At 41.8% G+C, this 19,386-nt stretch overlaps 1 protein-coding gene across 3 annotated transcripts in view; it reads left to right on the top strand.

Annotated features, from left to right (window-relative positions):
- Positions 1 to 19,386, top strand: part of otud7a (OTU deubiquitinase 7A) — a 56,932-nt gene that overhangs the window by 4,159 nt on the left and 33,387 nt on the right. For 2 of the 3 annotated variants that reach the window (XM_080761711.1, XM_080761713.1), the window contains exon 2: positions 18,978 to 19,122. The gene's annotated coding sequence lies outside the window, so the exon portion shown is untranslated. Of the gene's footprint in view, positions 1 to 10,247; positions 10,421 to 18,977; positions 19,123 to 19,386 lie in introns of those variants that run through there. The other variant, XM_080761712.1, reaches the window with a different exon arrangement.

Below are 19,386 nucleotides of genomic sequence, written 5' to 3'. Positions count from 1 at the left end.
CTTAGATCTCCATGGTTATTATTAATTTAAGAACACAGTCACAGTGTGTTGTTGTATAGTGTCCCAGTTCTGCACACTGTTTCACTGTGTACACATGTCCTTAGATGATTACTGTTGATGGACACTTGTGATTAGGACACTAAGTGTGTGTGTGTGTGTGTGTGTGTGTGTGTGTGTGTGTGTGTGTGTGTGTGTGTGTGTGTGTGTGTGTGTGTGTGTGTGTGTGTGTGTGTGTGTGTGTGTGTGTGTGTGTGTGTGTGTGTGTGCGCGCGCCTCAACGTAATTGCATTTGTCCTGCCTCACTTGTCTGGTGCTACATCTACAGTAGGAGGAGGCTGGCTTGTAGAGCCGTCTGCCATAGTCACATTCTCTCCACCAGGCCCAATGGGCACGGCCATTGTCCCCGTTTCTCGCCTCGAATCACCAAGAGAACAGCCCGAGACAGACTGCTGGCTCAAAATGTCAAATGCTTCTGCCTAACGGTCTGTAAATCAGAAGTGAAATCACTGAATATACCTTTAAGCTGGCATCATAAACAAAGTTCAAACATTTTTTCGACTTGCTTGCTGAACCAAATTAAGTTCTCTGACTCTGAGGATGAAACTTCCACTTTGATTACTGAATGTTAGAAGTCACTTATACAGTGGTGGAATGGTGACATTTTGACACCTGGGTGTCCGCTATTTGTTAACATCAACCCCGACATGCATGATTTAGGCTCCTGGTTTTTAAGCAGGACTTCATGCTACACAGCATTTTTCAAAACCTCATCCCTTCGTATTATTTCATGCTCATCTGGGTATATTGTGCACTGTGCAGTACAACTACAGCGTTCTATAACTGTCCACTAGCATTCCAGTGGAGAAGTTTGGCGTCTTGAGTGCTTTGCTGAGGGCTATTACTACAGTAACTGTTAAGGGAGTGCATTGCTCTTTAACTTTCTCTGTGCACAGTTCGGGATTCACAACGTTCAGGTCATTGTGTAGTTAATATGAGTGGTGGACTGGAGGCCTCGCCACCGGCCTGTCACACAGTCATGAACTTTGGCTTCTTATTTTGGAAACCGAAGGACTCGCACCTTTTTCTGAAAATGAATACTAGATGGAAATTCTAAAATATCCCACTAAAATTGGTTTGTTTGATGTTGCCTACTTCAGTCCACGTCAATGTACATGATGTAAGACATGTACAAGGCAATACAAGGCAGACCTGCATTGGATTGAACTCTACTTGACTCTTTTTTTCCTCCCATTCTAGATAATGGACTAAAATGAAATAATCATGTGTCCATATTCCATAACAGTAACTGCACAGGCTCTGAAGTTGCGGTAATTTGCAGCAACCCCCCCACCCCCCATCCACATTCAATAATTGATCTGGGAGTTGTCTCAGTTGTTTCAATCATTCAAAGTGTAATGTTCTCATCTGACCATCCCTACCATTTTAAGGGATGTCAGTATTGCAGCATGCTGTGTATAATGCACACCCTCTGGCGTCGGATGTGAATTTGTGAACTTATATGACTTACATCAGCCATAGCTGAATGGGTAAAGAGGCTGCCTGGAAACGGAAGGTTCCCCCAGGTTCGATTCCCACCCCCTGGCAATGAGTTAGTCGGGTGTCCTGTCCCCCTGAGCAAGACACTTGCTAACTGTCTGACCACTTGGGCAGCAATCAGCCGGGTCTTGTGGAAGGCAGAATTTCCCCTGTGGGATAAAATAGGTTTCATTCATTAGCTTATCTAACTAATAATTCTAGATATTGCATCCTCAAAATGTGAGGATGAAATGCGTCCTCAGATATTGCACGCTGTGATTGGCTGGAAGGTGTATCATTCTGTGCTGTGATTGGCTGGAGGGTGTCATTCTTCTTAGCCACTTTCAACCTAGTGTCCCTATTTTGGGCATGTCATTACTTGCGCAAGCAGAGCGCGCAAGTACTAGTTTCGCCCAGGGCCCGTATGCACTTTTTGCTGGGACGGAAATGCATCGAAAATGCTGGGACGGTGCATACGGCGCAAAGTAACCACAGTATACCGCTAATCAATTTACAAATTACATATACATAGAGGCAGTTCCTTTAATCCACCCAGCACTGGTATAACTAGCTGGTATAACTAGCTCTCAATGATGACGTAATAAAGATGTGGATTAGGACCCAATGCCAGAGTGTAATTGGTTTTCGATGGTGACGTAATGACGATATGTTTTAGTGTTGGGAAGATTAAAGGTAATGCTCCTATGTATACATGTATGTAATCTGGCACCACTGCCATATCAGGCACAAGTCATTACGTCATTTGCTGGGACGGTGCATACGCATCGAATATGCTGGGACGGTACATACGCATCAAAAGTGGCGCAAAGTAACCACAGTATACCGCTAATCAATTTACAAATTACATATACATATACAATTATACATAGAGGCATTTTCTTTAATCCACCCAGCACTGATCGACATATACGTCACCATCGAAAGCCGTCACTCATGCGTAATAATTAATACGCATGAGTATGAGAGACGATTTACAATAAATAATTAAATAATTATACTCTATACTGTACGTGATAACATATTTTATTTCAGTTTATATACCTTTTTTTCATCGGATATCGATGATTTATTTTTCTTTGAGAAACAAAAAAGCGATCCAGAATAGTTCTAAATCGATAAAACTAATTATTTTATAGATAGAAACTTGTACCATACTTAAAGATGGAGTGCCACCATTTTTTTCCACCCTAAAACATGATCATCAGATATTATTACAATATAAGGGGGAAGAACTTTTTCCAAAAAGTGTACAGTATTTGTTAAAATCATGCTTTTATGTGGACACGCCCACCAGTTCATTAAATATGCCTGGTTTGCCTGGTGGGTGGTGATCCACCTGAACTGAAGCCGCACCCACAGCTGTAGTTGTATGATAAATGGGGGGGGGTGTTAGGGGAGGGGCTGATAGTGTGGTGTCACTATATTACTGTTTACTTCATTGGCCCGTTTGACTGTCAAGGGTTCAGCCTCCAGGAAGAAACCCTAAATACAAAGTCAATACACAATTGCACATAAAAACAACTCCAGTCTGTCTAATTAAGTACTGTCACCTCATACACATGAAAAACTGGAAAAATACAAAAATTGTGGCACTCCATCTTTAATAATAATACTTTTGTACATTAAAGTTAGTAGGTAGGTAGCAAATGGTTAAACCTAATAATTCAACATTTCAAACATTCCTTCACAGAGAAACTGAGATTTGACAGTTTGTAGCGGTCGAAAGTACGTAAGTAAGAAATCCACATTTGTCACATTGCTTCGCTTAGTGACACTGAGTTTTACAAATTTGTTTGAATTGATTTAGCACTTTACAAAATCGGCATTGGATCCAAAAATCTGGCATCAGTCGGACTCTTGCATAAGGAAATCTACAGTACATCATCTTGGACCTAAAGATTCACGAGTGAAGCTCAGCAGTGCGTGTGTACTGTGTAGCTGGTGGCTCTTTTCACAGGAAAACCTCCCTCAGCACAAAATAGAAACAGGCCAAGTGGCCAACACCACCTGGCTGGTTTATCTCACCTGGGATCTCATATAAATATATAATAGTTTGCAAGTTCTTCTGTACATCTTTCTGGATATGCTTGATGTCTTTTCTTCTGTCCTTAGAACACCCCTCTCACAAATCACCATGGAACTGTGTAACGTTGGATTGTGTACACCTGTGGTTGTACTACAGGGGTACAGAGGTACTACAGGGGGTACGTGAAAGAAAGTGGAAAATGGAAAAATTGGACACATCTTAAAGTAAATGTGCTCAGGGTGATCTAATTAAGCAATATTACACGAGAGAGTATGCGTTCCCATCATTAATGGCATGCCTGCATTGCTGCATTTATACATTCAAGAGTATTCAAATAAAAAAATAGCAGATCTACAAGCTCAAACACGTTGTTACTTTTGTATGACAAGTCACACTGTAGTATGTCAAAGTAGGGCATTCATTTTCCAAATAAAAGACGGGCAATGCCCGACAGCAACGATATGCTAGATATAAGTTTTCTATAGCAACATGTAGTCGGGTAATGGGGATACTTCGATCCAGAAATCAGCAAAAAGGGGTACTGAAGCCAAAAAGTTTGAGAACCCAGCCCGATCTCATTGTTTATGGGGAGGTATTTCAGTGTCATATGTACGGATTTTGGGGTTTTCTAGTCGTGTATTATTCCTGTGAGACCGGGTTGGGGAACCACTGGTGTACACTGTACACCGGTTGTATAGTGCATTTGCAGTATGTAGTGCCTTTCTCCAAAGTGCTTTACATTATGTATTTAGTATTTACCCATTCATAATTTCATACACACATTCAAACACCGACAGCAGAGGAAAACATGCAAGGCAGGCACCAACCTGCTCATTCACCATATTAATCACACAGCGGCCATCTTGTCATTAAGTTAATGAAATACCACCCTGTTGCCACCCTGCTTTTTGAGTGGTGCAGCCACTCCAAGGAACAGCAATGTATTGTGTGTCTGTCTGTCCCTATGTTTAGGGTACAGGTGACAAAGTGGCGCTGTTGAGCTTCACACTGTGCACAGGGGCACAATGGGAAGCTGAGTTTTTAGTGTTGGTGTAACACCAGCACAGAGCACAGTGCAATACAGACTACGCACTACAGTGTAGCTCATTCACAGGTGCATGATGAGAGGCAATACAGACTCAATACAGACCCCAAGCAGGAACCTGCCCATTCCAAAATGGCCACTCTACACCTGAGCCAGTGGCGCCAGTTGATCTGTGTGCATCATTCATGGCACACCTAGTTTCATTCATGCCAGTTTGGTTTCTGTGGCTTTATCTGTTGACCAAGCTACATACGTAGCATAGGCTCTGGGGGAGGTTGTGAACTCTGTACACAGATTTGTGTGCTTTTGGTGGTGCTCTGCTGGAACAAGCTTGGGTGAGACGTATACGTATTGGCTGCTGTTTGGAGGGACTGACATTGTAAAGATTCTGAGCATGCAGACTTAATACTTCTCTGAACAAAAATATGATGATCCTTGATTCCATACAGCTTTGTCGTTTGATGAAGCATATTTCTAGGTTTAAAGGATTTAACCAAAATGCCAATCTGCAAGCTCCACAAGCTTGTGAATCTGCTTGTTTAAAAAAATCACACCCATGCCGTGTGAAGTGAGGGGCGCTCTTATCATACATCATCATGACATTACATGTCGATTTGATCAGACACATATGACGTAAATTCTCCATTCATTGTAAATGGGAATTTAATGTTTGTGTGAGACGTCTCCCTTGCAATTGTTTGGCTTAACCACACTGCAGAGCTGTGCTTGCAGCTTTGTTATTGGGATACCTTGACTTATGTTAACACTGCTAGTGCTTTGTTTATTGATTATTGCACTATGGAATCAACATGCACACTCAAGTTGAATATGTATTTGAGATCCACTATGCTATTATTGTGCCATTTCTAGTTTTGGCACACGTCTCCTATGCACTGAGTACAGTCTCCACGCAGGGCTCGACGCTTAGCATTTTTCCAAGTAGCACGTGTGCTATTAAGTTGAAAAATCTAGTAGCACACAAATTATTTTAGGGGCACGATGAAAAGTTATCAAATAATGTGTTTTTGAGGGGCCCCTCCTATATACAGCTTTATAGTCCCCACACGTCTCAATATTTGCCATTGACAATTAGGTAAAAATTCTGCTAAATATGATGTAAATTAAACATCAAAACATTAAACGCCACTGACATTGAAAGGAAACAGGCATTCTGATTGGCCAGTATCTTTATTAATAAAGACTCTTACTCGACTTCATTTTCAGTATGAGATGATGTATGATGATAAGAGTGCCCCTCACTTCACACAGGTGTGATTTTTCTTTAATAAAGTGATATGAGGTAGGGGCGGGCAATATAGCAAAATATATCAGAAATTATCACAATATTGATATTCATCTGGATATCATTTTTATGTTTGTTTTTAACTTTTTATATAATATATAATCCATTTTTCAATCAATGTTTTTATGCTGATAGACTATTAGTTTTTTATGCAGATAGATAGATAGATAATCAATTCATTTTATGTTGCTCATGTATGTATGGATGGACAGACTATCTGTTTTTATCCTGCTGTTCTATCATGTGAGTGTGACATTCAGTGCAGAGGCTACTCGATGGTGAATTAGTATTGTAACATTTTCCTTGGCTTTGACTGCTTCAGTTGAGACAGAACATCGGACATACTCTACACCTTGGCGTGGTGGAAGGAGGTGGTGGGGGATCTTTGCCTTTTTTCCGTTGCTCGTTATGCAGGCCACTGACTAATATGTATCCAGCCAGGTTGGTCATTCTTCGTATTATCATTTGCGCTGCGCACACGCTTTTGTAAGGAGGTGCTAAGCAAGGGTTGTTTTGGTAGATATTAATCAATCCGTCCACTCCATGTGCGTGCACACTGCACAGCTGCATGCTGTTTCACCCACTGATGGTTAAAAGTGATGAAGTGATCAAGTGATGTTTGAATATTACAAACTTTAAAGTTCAATGTTTCGCCGTTTGGCTTCGTCAGGTGCTTGCATACAGCTATATATATATATACAGTGTATATATATATATATATATATATATATATAATGTTGCATCGAACCTTCTATTAAGTCAACAACTGTGCTTTACTCCAAAGCCACCGCTCACTTCACATTATGGTGTGATTTTTAAGGGGCACTAGCCCCTCCTATATACAGCGTTTGTCCCCACAGGCCCACACGTCTCAAGATTTGATGTATAATGATAAGAGCGCCCCTCACTTCACACGGGTGTGATTTTTATTATTACGGACACTAATGTTTTCGTTTTTTTTTTATCTCCTTTTTTTTCAACTGGCACTTAACCTTAAACTGACGCTGCCAGATCCAAAAAGCTTGCTACACAAATTTGTTTCACAGCTTATTTGGATCTGGGATCGCGGAAGCAAATTCGATGACGGGGCTGTTCCTTTTTTTCAAGATACATGGTAGATGATTGGATGGGAGCGTCTGTCTATCACCGTGTGGGCGTGCAAACACAACCAATCATATCGACGTGTCTATATACCGTCACATCCGCTTTTGCACATATCCCGCCTTTAGCTCACGCTGATTGGTTCGGTACGAAGCAGATCTGACTCAGGGCTCAACTCCGTCAGAGATCCCAGATGAGTGTTGTGTTGGGGAATATGTTTCCCCAATACCGCCCTCATCTGGCAGCGTCAGGTTAACTTAACCTATGCTGGCACTTAACCTTATTCCAGAATAAGAAAAAGAAAAAACTGATGAACTAAGAATGTTTGGTATGGAAAGAAAACAGGGCTTGTGCAGTGTGTAAGTAACACGGCAGATACTGTCCACTGTATTCAGAATGTACATAAAGTATAAATGTGATGACGTATTAGGACCAATTGACTACACCCCTCGGGTTGTTTGCATCTGCTTTGCTAGCTACATGTATATGCAGCACAGCAAGGAGATGTGATGTGACATTACTGCTTCCAGCAGCATATTTGTCCCAGTATCTCTGAAGGTACAGTGGGAAGCATTCAGATGTACAGAAGAAAGGCGGAGCAATGGCTGTGATGAGTTGTGAGCTTGTAGATCTGTTACTTTCAGCATGCAAGTGTAAAATGACTTTCTTCCGAACATTTTAGTCTAGACGTAGTTTTTATTTGTTGACGAAATTGTCAATATATTTAGTCCCATAAGAGAAGATCTTTATTACGTTTTTTACTGTGTAAAAATGTAGAGAAGTGCCCTTCTCAGTAGTGTATTCTGTTTTTATTGGCTATTATATTAACTATTAGCTACAGTATATATCTTAACAATATTTACAAAGCACTTGTTAACTGTTAAGCTTTTAGTTCTGTTCAGGGAAAAACCATGTCATAGGACTTAAATTAATTGAAAAATATGTTCATTTGAGTCAGAACAGTTCTTGGTTTTGTTTTAATAGTGATATGAATATACTGTATTTGGTAGTCAAAGTTAAATCCACCACTGCCCACTGTATTTATTTTTATTTTATTGGTAGGCTATCTGTCTTGAGAAGCAGGAAGAGATACATACATACATACATACATACATTCATACTGTACATATAGATATTGTGCATCTCCAATTCGGTGACTGGCATGGCCACAGTGGTCTGCCGGCCCCCCTCCATACTTAAATATTACTTTCAAAATGGTGCAAGAACCCTGTTATGTGTTGGGCCTTTGAGGATTTGTGTTGTTTAAAATAGATTAAGGCATTATATTAACCACACATTAACTATTCCTGTTGCCATTTAGCACAAAATGCCATATAACACAAAATCAATTGCCTTTTCTAATGACTAACTCAAACAGGAGAGGGATGGGAGTGGGAGTAATTTCAAGTGGGAGTGGGATGGGATCAGGAGTCATTCTACAGGAGTGGGACAGGATGGGATTTATTTTAAACTCTGGCCCAGGATTGGGACAGGACAGGCTTTTTCTGTGAGAGTGGGACAGGACAGGAGTGAAAATCCACTCCCATGTCAGTCTCTATAATACACTGTAGGGTCTTGTCCCAGGTCTGCCAGTTTGTTAGCCAGCCTGGTGGGGGAGTCTTATGGTTTTAATGGCAGAGCTGTAATCAATAAATTACAGCTTGTGGAAAGAGGAGCAGATGTGATCCTTTACTAGCCTCCATGACCACTAAGCTAAGCGCTACCGGGCTACCGGGCACGGGCAGTAGTCGTTTAGGCCAGCTGGGGAGGAGTTCTTGAAATGACAATGTTGTATGCTTTATGCCATTGCTAAGTGAAATGGTGACATACAGTGTACTAAAGTATGATGCGACCAGTGGAAGTGCTTAGTTCAAAGTTCGGTCTCGGTGTGATGTTATTGTTTTCCATTAATTCCCCATTTCACAGTGATTATTTATAATGCGTGATTGATTGATGAGTGATTGATTAGTGTGTGTGTGTGTGTGTGTGTGTGTGTGTGTGTGTGTGTGTGTGTGTGTGTGTGTGTGTGTGTGTGTGTGTGTGTGTGTGTGTGTGGGGTTGATTCTGTCCTTCGAAGAGCACCTTATTGACATGAGAAGATATATGGAGAAATATTTATTATTTACCTGTGCTGTTTTTGCCAGGTGCTGAAACCACCAGGACTACATTGGCACGCACCACTACTGACGACCGTAAAGAGTGATGACCTAGTCATTTGGCTGCCTCCTAGCGATCTTACTAGCGACCTAGTCATGATTGGCTGCCTCGTAAGCTAATGATAGTCTGAACGGCATAAAAAACCAATACTCTGAACGACGCAACGCGGAGCGAGTGGCAACAGAAGCTAATGTTATGAGCTAACTGGAGCTAGAGGACAACCATAACAAAACACAGTGAGTGAACCAACAAAAGATGTCGGAAACGAACAAAAACGGGCAGTACAAGAGTTTGTTGCACCTGACAGTTATGACTGAGAGTCATCTTGTTTTGTTGTCTTTCATTGTTTTGGTCTTTTCATTCCAACTTCTGTTAGTAATAGCATTGAAACGACAGTCGTACAAATTATGATGCTGGTGAAAGGGCTGTCTGCTTTTAAAGCAATGGTAAACCTGTGGCAATGTTGCTGTTTGGCTGATGAAGGAGCACAAACATGTTGTCGTCGTCCCTCTGTAAACAAGCACATTCTTGAGCCATAACTGAGAGGGAGGCTTGACATTTTGCTGTGCGCAGGCATGTGAAATAGGCGAGTGTTGAATGAGAATGGGATCTTTTATTAGCAGTCTGTTATCAGCAGCCCTTTGTGAAAGCACTTGTTCTGCTGGCTTTGTGATGGGTAAACAGTAAAGTGTTGGTAATGAACATATAATTGTGTGTGTGTGTGTGTGTGTGTGTGTGTGTGTGTGTGTGTGTGTGTGTGTGTGTGTGTGTGTGTGTGTGTGTGTGTGTGTGTGTGTGTGTGTGTGTGTGTGTGTGTGTGTGTGTGTGTGTGTGTGTGTGTGTGTGTGTGTGTGTGTGTGTGTGTGTGTGTGTGTGTGTGTGTGTGCGTGCGTGTGCGCGTGCGCACTTTGCTTGCGTGCTTGCATGCATGCTCACTCAGAAAGAGCTGATAGAGTGCTTATCTTCCAAGCTTTTCGGCATAATATTTCCAGTCTTTATGTGGCTCCCTACTGTACGCAGCTTAGCTCAACCACTGCTAATGGTGAGAAGTCAGTTGTCCTCACAGAGCATGGTAGTTCCAGCCAGAATATGAGATATAATTCCCATACACTCTTGAAGTATCCACAATATTTGTTCCAGCCGAGGATGGATCAGGCTCCTTGAGCTTAGCCTGTCCTACTTTATCTTTCACGGACGTCGCCTTCTGTGTGACCATTGACGGGTACGTCGGGTAGGTCTCCAGCAGTGTTGATTTCGTCGACTACCTTTTTTCATTGACGAAAGCTAATGGAAAATAAGCTGTGATGACTAAGACTAAATATATTGACAATTTCGTCAACAAATAAAAACTACGTCTAGATTAAATCTTTGGAAGAAAGTCATTTTACATTTGGTTGCATGCTGAAAGTAATAGATCTACAGTACAAGCTCACAAACGCATCACAGCCATTACGACGGCATCAAGACCTGACAAATTGTTAATCGACTAAATCAACTGTAGATTTAGTCAACTAAAATCTTATGATATTTAACACTAAAACATTCCAGGTGACTCTACTAAATAAACTATTCAAAAGACTATGACTAAAACTAAAATATATATTTTTGTTTAATCAACACTGGTCTCCAGCTGCTGTTTTGTTTATTTGGCTCAGGTTTCTCCAGTATTGATGTGTGGTGGCAGTGCTGCCTGTCTGTGATCCTTGAGTGGACAAGTGCAGATTGGAAATGATTAAAGTGCAGATGATCTACTGACTTATTCATAAACTTTGTTTAATATTGCATTGAACCCTTATTGCCACATATGGTGTTGTATGTCTGCAGAGAGACCTCCTCAGCTGCTAAACAGAAAGACTGCATATTTTATGGCAGCAAAACAATTAGCTGCCTGCCACGCCCCTTTTATGATCAGACGTCCACAGATGAGTCTTGTATGATGAGCAGATTGAGCACAGCTGTGTTATTATAGCACCCGATTACATGGCAACACGCATCAGAGTCGGATCCCCAAGTTAAATGGATCACAGAATGTATGAGGAATTGATGCACGGTAGCTAAGCTCGACCAGTGGTTGGTTTGCACTTGACAGATTCGGACTGTCCGCTTCTACAGTCAAATCTTAACTCCTCTCCTCTCCCTGTCAGCAACTAAGTACTTAGGCCTACATGCAGTTCTGTATTTAAGTACAACTTTTACTCAGTATTTCTATAATAATAATATTAGTATTATACATCTACTCCACTATATCTCAGAGGCAAATATTGTACTGTTCTCCAATACAATTATTTGAAACTTTAGTTACTATACCGGTAGTTACTTTGTAGATTTTGATCATTACAAAACATGCATTAACCACTTTAGCCTTAGAGCTACTATTTTCAAATGATTTGTATACATATTGAACTTGTGAAATATGTATAGTATGTGTGTATAGTATATTGTGAAATACTAGACTTTTATTTTGTGGTATCAATACTTTTACAATTTAAAATGTCAGTACTTTTCCCCGGCACTGCCTGTCTGTCAGTGAGCCGCTCAGAGGTGGGGAGGGTGCCAACAGCAGGTGGTCTGCCACTGGCACCGTGGCACGTTCAGCAACACTTCCCCATGATGTGAGATCCAACCCTAAGCTAACCTCAATTTATCCTCTGCTCCTCAGAGCTGCCCAACAGTTATGCACATTGTCATGTTCAAATGGGGACTGATCCCACAGCAGCTGAGGGGAGGGATGAAACACCTTACACACTGGCTGCAGTTCTGATTGTAATGGGAAGTGCATTCCATAGTTTTGGAGCCAGAAGGGCGAAGAGTTTGGGACGTGTGGAGTGTTGTCTCTGCGTTTTAGCGAAGGTACTTCCAGCTTCCCTGCGTCGGCTGATCTGGAGAGGGTTTGCAGGGTGCGATCAGACTTGCAAGATATGGGGGTGCCAAACATTTGGTTGCTTTGAATGCCACCATCAGAGTTTTGTGCGGGCAGCAATAGGGAGCCAATGGAGGGAGCGGAGAAGGGGGGTGACATGTGAGAATTTTGGCTGGTTGAAAACCAGGCGTACTGCGGCATTTTGGATCAATTGGAAAGGCTTACGTTTTTCTGCCTAAGACAGGACTGGACAACCTTTTTTATAGTCACAGTCTCACAGACGGCCTAGGACGAGATCGGGCGAGATTAAGGATTTATAGTGTTCAAAAATGAATTTTACCGGCTTTTGTTGTGATCGTCGCTAAGCAACGGGTCCCTTCCGCGTTCGTGACATAATCTGTTATTTTCCATGCACTGGTTCCCGGCTATTGCATATCCAAAAAACGCTTTGTATTGGAATTGAGCTCAGATTGAGGCGATCATACAAAACATCCATGTTTTCGGAGGTGAATAAAAAATGATCGCGACCATGCAGGACTGTTTCCAATTCTTGCTTCCTAAAGGGGTCGTGCAGGCTGAAAGCTGTGGCAGTCTAAGCCACCACTAGATGGTGCGGTTGGGCAGGGAAAGAGTGCGCATGCCGGTAGGCCAGTAAGGAGGGAGTTAAATTGTCAAGTTTTGACTTTTGACATGACTGATGTAGTGAGTGTAAACCTACAGGATCGAGTGACGGCTATAAGGTGTGCTTTGAACGAGAGCTGTCTGTCCAGGACAACACCAAGGCTATTGGGACAGACGTTACCAAGGTGTACCATCCTTAAAGGAGAATTCCATGCTAGAATGCTTTCTTATCTTTCTTACCTTTCTTTGTAGTTGTTACGTCCCCACCAAAGAGGTCCAGGTGTTTCTTTGTGCAAAAACTCCTTATTGGCTATTTCCCCTACCATAAGCCCTCAATGAATTGCATTGTATTGAATGGGAATTGAATGGGGCTATGGGGTGTTATGCTAGTTCTCTTATTTCCATCGAAAGAAGTAGTAAAGTGTGCCGCTTGGGATATTATTTACATTATGAAGAGAGGATATATACAAAGAAATTATAATTTTGAGCGATGGAAATAAGCGAATTAGCACAACACCCCATAGCCCCATTCAATTCCCATTCAATTCAATGCAATTCATTTAGGGCTTATGGTAGGGGAAATAGCCAATAAGGAGCTTTTGCACAAAATAACACCTGGACCTCTTTGTTGGGGACGTAACAACTACAAAGAAAGGTAAGAAAGCCTTTTAGTATGGAATTCTCCTTTAATTCCTCTTCGATGTTTCCCTTTTGACTCTAGACAGGCCTGCCCCAAAGTTATTAGTGCAGCTGCGCCCGGCAGCCGGCTAAAACTAGAGTTCTCAACAGGCCCACTACAAGCCATAATGCTACTCGCGTTAGCATCGGGTAGCTACCTGTTGTTGTCATGACAATGGGTCGCCCATCTTAGATCGTCTTCGCCATAATAATCCATTCTATCTGTTTCTTTCAATCGCCTGTATCTCTTATTCCTTGTTCCAGATGGCATTTTTGGTCAAAACAACGTTTCTTTGATGGCACAGAGCCGACGATGTGGAGCCCTCCAGTGCACCGGCACTGGAGGGAGAATGTGTGCCATTGTGTGCGAGCAGAGCGCACAAGTTACCTCTAAAGCTGCAGACCTGAATATACTGTATATATTCGCCTCGGTTCGTTTGTACTGCACCAGGTCGGTGCAAATCTCGCGCAAATCTCGTCTTTGCATTGACTTTGTATGTAATCGTGCCGCTCTAACCATTCAAGTCTGAACGCACCTTGAAACTTACCGTCCTTCCCCCCCCTTCCGCCACCAGTTTGACACCCGTGGTCTATTCTAGACCCTGTTGCCTGCTATGTATATTCTCTTTCATATTGTAAATTGCAAGCTTCTTTGGCAAATGGGAAAATAGAAACAGACAGTATCCATGGACTTTTTAAGTTATGTCAAATCAATTTAATTTGCCATAAGCAGACTTCAATCAAGTTATTGAAACATCTGAGTTATATGTCCATATAAATCCCATTCGAGATATCTACTACAATGGGTTCTAAATGTTTTAAGTTTAGTGTCCTATATATAAGTTATATATAGGGCAGGGATTGACTGATGACGTAACTATGTATGTTTATGTAAAAACGGTGGTTCCTCATTGGCCGAGGGGACCACCAAAAATACACAATCCCTGATTAGCAGAGGTAGTCACCGACATACACAGCCGAAAACGGTACTTGCGCTCTGCTCGCGCAAGTAATAACTGGATGGGGCATGCATTTCCAACTTGTATCGTTCCAAGTAGGCCAGTGACTAATGGGCACAGCTCTAGTCATGTAGATGATGTGTTCTTATATTATAAGAACACAGAGAATGGATTAAATAGACAGAATAGGGGATTTTCTATGTCAATATGCGTTGTATCATATTCATAATTATTGTTTTTATAGACTGATAAATGCATCAACAGCCTGTTCCCTTTAAGAGGTTTAAAACAATAATACTTCATGATGGCTGGCAGTTAAAGTACAGTACCCACTCCAAGTGGTGCACTCAAGTGGGTGCTGGTACAGTACACTTCTCTGAGTTGAGTGCATTTGAATACTAACAATGTTTAGTTCTATGCATGCAAGGAAATTCTGTTTCTGCGCTAATTTCTCTCCAAAAGCCCTTGAATATGATAGACTATGATTAAGGATTACTGTCATTATTGTAATCTCACACACCATACCTGCAACTGTCATTAGCCCTCAAAATATTCTCTTTAATTCGTCCAGGGGCCACAAAGGGGCGCTCTGTGGGCCGCATTTGGCCCGCGGACCACCAGTTGAATGCCCCTGGACTACAGTATTGTACTTGGTTCTGTGACGTGCGTACATGGGCACCCACTGCTCCCTGTGGAAACAATTGTCTCAGCGACAATTAGACCAGGGTGCAATGGAAACATGTGCAGCCAGTGAGCCACTGTGGAAAACAATGCTACATATGAATCACCTGCATGTACTGTATTAGTGGAAACTACCCAGACATCCACGACCGTTAAGTAAAATGTAATCTCTCATTTAGCCAATAATTGACGTAGTTTAGCGAATAACAAATATGATTTGCTGTGTAATCATCTCAGCGAATCACTGAGTGGATACTATGATCACATGGTGCAAGAAACGTATAATCTTAGTGGGAACTACTAGTGAAACCGTGGCAGTGTGCACGCTGGCGATATGTTTACCCATCTTACAAATTACAATAGAGATTAATTGATATTTTTGCCTGCCGGCCTTTGATATGCCTGCCTCCCTGTTTCTGGCTTACAAATACAATGTCATGGAAGTCATGAAGATTCCTATAACACGGTAATAAACACAGACAGAATAAATGAATAAACGCTGTTCTGTTCTTGTTCTCCTCGTATGTCTGCAGTGGGACATGGAGATGGCGAGATCACCCTGGCTAACCTCTAGAATGTATAGAGCTGAATGGCTACTTAAAGTATAGCGCTCAGCAAAGGAACTGCGTTGTTGTTGGGGGGACACCATAGACATTCTAGCGCTAAGGATATTAGGCGGTAGGCGCCCAATCAAGTTCTGCAGCCGGCTTCTGTATACAGTAGTCTCAGCTGCGGTGGGACATTCCTCACTTTATCATCATCTGCTTTTACAAGGAGTCCACTGCATTTACTGTACATCACACACCTGAACAAACTGCTACATGTAGATGTAACGATGAGATCTAATATGTTTTGACGCAGGATTAGTGCTTGATCATTACATGATGTCTGAGACAATTCAAGCAGAAGAATACGTTGCAATGTTTTTCTTTTTACGTGATAGTTTTCTTTATTCATCTATTCTGGATACATTTTACTGCAGGTTTCTCCTCAGAAAACACTTTCATTTGACAGTTTCAATGAACAGGTGATAACTCCAAGAGCCCTCATGAAGGCTTACTCCTACTGTAGATGATTATGCAATAATTATTTGTGAGGGGCTTTTATAATGTCTGATGTAAGATTTTGTTAAAGTATGTGTTATCTGTATATGCCTGCCAATGTGATGTTGGTTAAAAACCTATTTTTTTATTTGAGTTTCATTCACCTGATGAAAGAGCAATTGCCTTTAAATTCCTTTATTAGTCCTAGTATAATGTAAATATCAGTCAGTGAAATGTAACTATCAGGTAGACTGTAGTTTCATCCGCAAGTTCACAGATGAGATTGTGTGCACAACTGCACATCTTATGCCTGTATTTAGACCAGGTGCTGGACATCAAGGCAGAAGATAAAACTGCACTCTTTGAAGGTCTTCATCAGGAAAATATGGCAAATGTTTGCTTCTTTTGGGAGCTTCAAACAGTGTGCAGATGTTTTATCTTCTCCTTGATTCTTGCCATGATGTTCCGAAGCTGTGACTTGGCTGTGATTTCTAATTATTAGAATGTTTTTAAGTTGCAATGACTCACTCAGCCGGGTCAAGTTATTTATACACGAGGCCCCAGGCAGGCATCCACGCTGAAGGCCTGCGGTGTCCGTGGACAAAGGCTGTTGTGCTGCTGCAAGAAAAGGCCGTGGGTCGGCGGCGGCGCTCTGTGTTTGTGTAGTCAGATGATTAAGAGCCAGGGCCTCTCTCTCTGTCGCTCTGTTTTACTGCCTACAAACATGCTCTCGTAAATATGAAGGGGCTGCAGGCAGAGCGCTCCGAGGTCAATGGAGCATGGGTTGTACACAATGGTGTGTGTGTGTGTGTGTGTGTGTGTGTGTGTGTGTGTGTGTGTGTGTGTGTGTGTGTGTGTGTGTGTGTGTGTGTGTGTGTGTGTGTGTGTGTGTGTGTGTGTCCTCCTGCCTTTCAAGAAGCCACTTGAAAAAGAACGGTAAGATAGAGCAGCAACAACTGACCTCAGTACTCGTCTCGTATGACAGTTGTTCTGTTACAAGGTAGTAATACGGTATACAATCTGACTAGACTATTCTCTGATACTGTTTACATTGTATCCATTGTGCCAGCCAGTCTTTGTTTACAACACATCTAACCACTTGAACCCTGCTGTTCTGGGGGAACATTTGCTGAAAACAGCACATCTACAAGCACACAGCGTGCAGCGTTGCGTGAGCTTGTAGATTGACTATTTTTGGTGTAGAGTGATAAAAAAAAGAGCGGAACAAGTGCAGCACTGATCCGGTCAAGTTTACTTTGCACAGTCTACTTACTGTAGACTGTAGAGCACAGTTAGTGTAAGTAAGTTCGGTTTTTTAAATGTATTAAACACAATATCAAATGAGTTGTTTGTCACCTCTCATCTGATACCCATTACCATTCCTGTCTGGGACACTTCTGAAACGCATCTGAGACGCATCTGGTGGAATTACAAGCATTGTAGAGTGGCTGTGATCAGTTCCGGCAGCTGTATACTGCAGCTGCCTGGAACGCGACAAAGCTGCTTTTTAGAGTAGCAGATAACCTTGTTTGTAGGCATGCCAGAATGCTTTCTGCCTGTCTCCTGCAGAGGTCCCAAATTGAAAGGACATTCATATCTTTTGTTTATTTTCTTCTATCTTGGAGACATTTCTTTTTGTATTTTCCAATTTTAGCCATTTGGTCTGCAAATCACAGGAATCACTGCTGTAAAAAATACACAAACAAACAGGGGGAAAAAAGAATAACTCTTATGTGCCTGAACTTGTTTAAACCTGTCCTTAGGTATTAATGGACAGAGGACTGGGACAGGTGCAAAAAACATAATTAATAATTCTGTATACCTTTTAAGTCAAGTGAGAGCTCTGTCTACTTTTGCTGCTGTGTTCAAACTCAAAGATCATCCAACAATAGGGGTAAACCGAATTTGAACCCCTTACATTGGTGTTCCTGTGAATTATACATTGCAGATTGCACTGCAAGATATTTCTGTCTCCATTTATATGGGCTTTGTCACTAGCTCCTCGGCAGTTCTCACTGTTCTGTTGAAAGGGTGCAGTGAGAGGTGTGGCCCGGTGCGGACACCATGCAGCCACCATACGTTTGCTAAGTTTCCACCAGCCCTCATCATCTCCATGTATGCCCTGCTGCCCTCACGTACCCTATAATCATATCTCATTTTATCTACAGTTTTCTTCACACGTAACGAAAAAAATAAAGTGTACTATATATGTGGGTTTTCTAAACGACGGAATACTGTGTGGAAATGACACGCATCAAGTCAACCATGATCTGCCTTCACCGGCATCAGCATTTGTTGGCACTCTTGTTGCATAACAACCGAGATCATGACGCTAGCGCTGCACTTTCCCAGCCCATGACAGCACACTTACATACAGTACACCTGCACGGCTGCACCTTCAAGCTGAGTGGAAGGAGATTTTAATGCAGAATGCAAACTTTCACTTGATTAATTACCAATCCCTGTGACTGTCAAGTTACAGTGCTTGCTTTGCATTTAAAGCATTTTATCATCTTAGCAAAATGCTAGTCACAGTTGTGGGCAATTCATAGTACCGGTATTGCAGATTTGTACTGTAGTCTAACTGTCACATTTTTAGATCACAAGGAAGATTAGCTACTAGAGTCTAAGTCTCTAAGTGTCTAAGTCTACTTTTTGGTCTTTTCAAAAACATTTATTATTATTTTTCATTGACGCAGGAAGAGTGAATTAAATGTGCTCTTCCATCCAAGGGTTGATGTTTACAATGTAGAAATCATAAATGGCTTCCAGAACATAGCCGAAGTTGCTGATAGAGGTGTGCAAACAAGGCTGGTTGCCTTGTTACAGTTACCAGCCAAGCCATAGTAGTGTTTGGCTGGTTTCAACTTCTTGCACTGTAGTGGAGAGTGGCTTTTAACGTGCATGGATGCTTCCAAGTCTAACATGTCTGTGTCTGTGTTTCAGGGTTCTCTGCATACCCAGTGTGTTCCCTGTCTCCAAACGGCCTCCGAGGACGTGGACTAGCCTGATGTGTGTGCGTGTGACCCACCCTGACAGTACCATAGCCGTCAGATGGCTGCTCAACAATCCTCAGTAAAAAATACAGAAAGTATGTTCCAACACGTTTCCATTTCATGGACATAAATTAAATTGCATTATAGTTAGTAGAACCATGCTGTTGCTGACTTAAACAAAACAAAGGCCTCTTTTGGGATTGGTTTGATGTTTCTGGATAACTTTTCCAGAAACGGATAACTTCACTGGTTCAGCGCCGGGGCCCGAGAGACCAAGATTAACTTAATAATGATAATGATGATGATAATAATAATAATCATACCGTAATTCCTCCAGTCCGCCACTCTGACAGAACTCA

The sequence above is a fragment of the Protomyctophum bolini genome (assembly GCF_963924005.1).
Source record: "Protomyctophum bolini genome assembly, chromosome: 4".
NCBI lineage: Eukaryota > Metazoa > Chordata > Actinopteri > Myctophiformes > Myctophidae > Protomyctophum > Protomyctophum bolini.
Note: the sequence above shows the minus strand (reverse complement) of the source record. Positions and strands in the feature narration are given on the sequence as shown.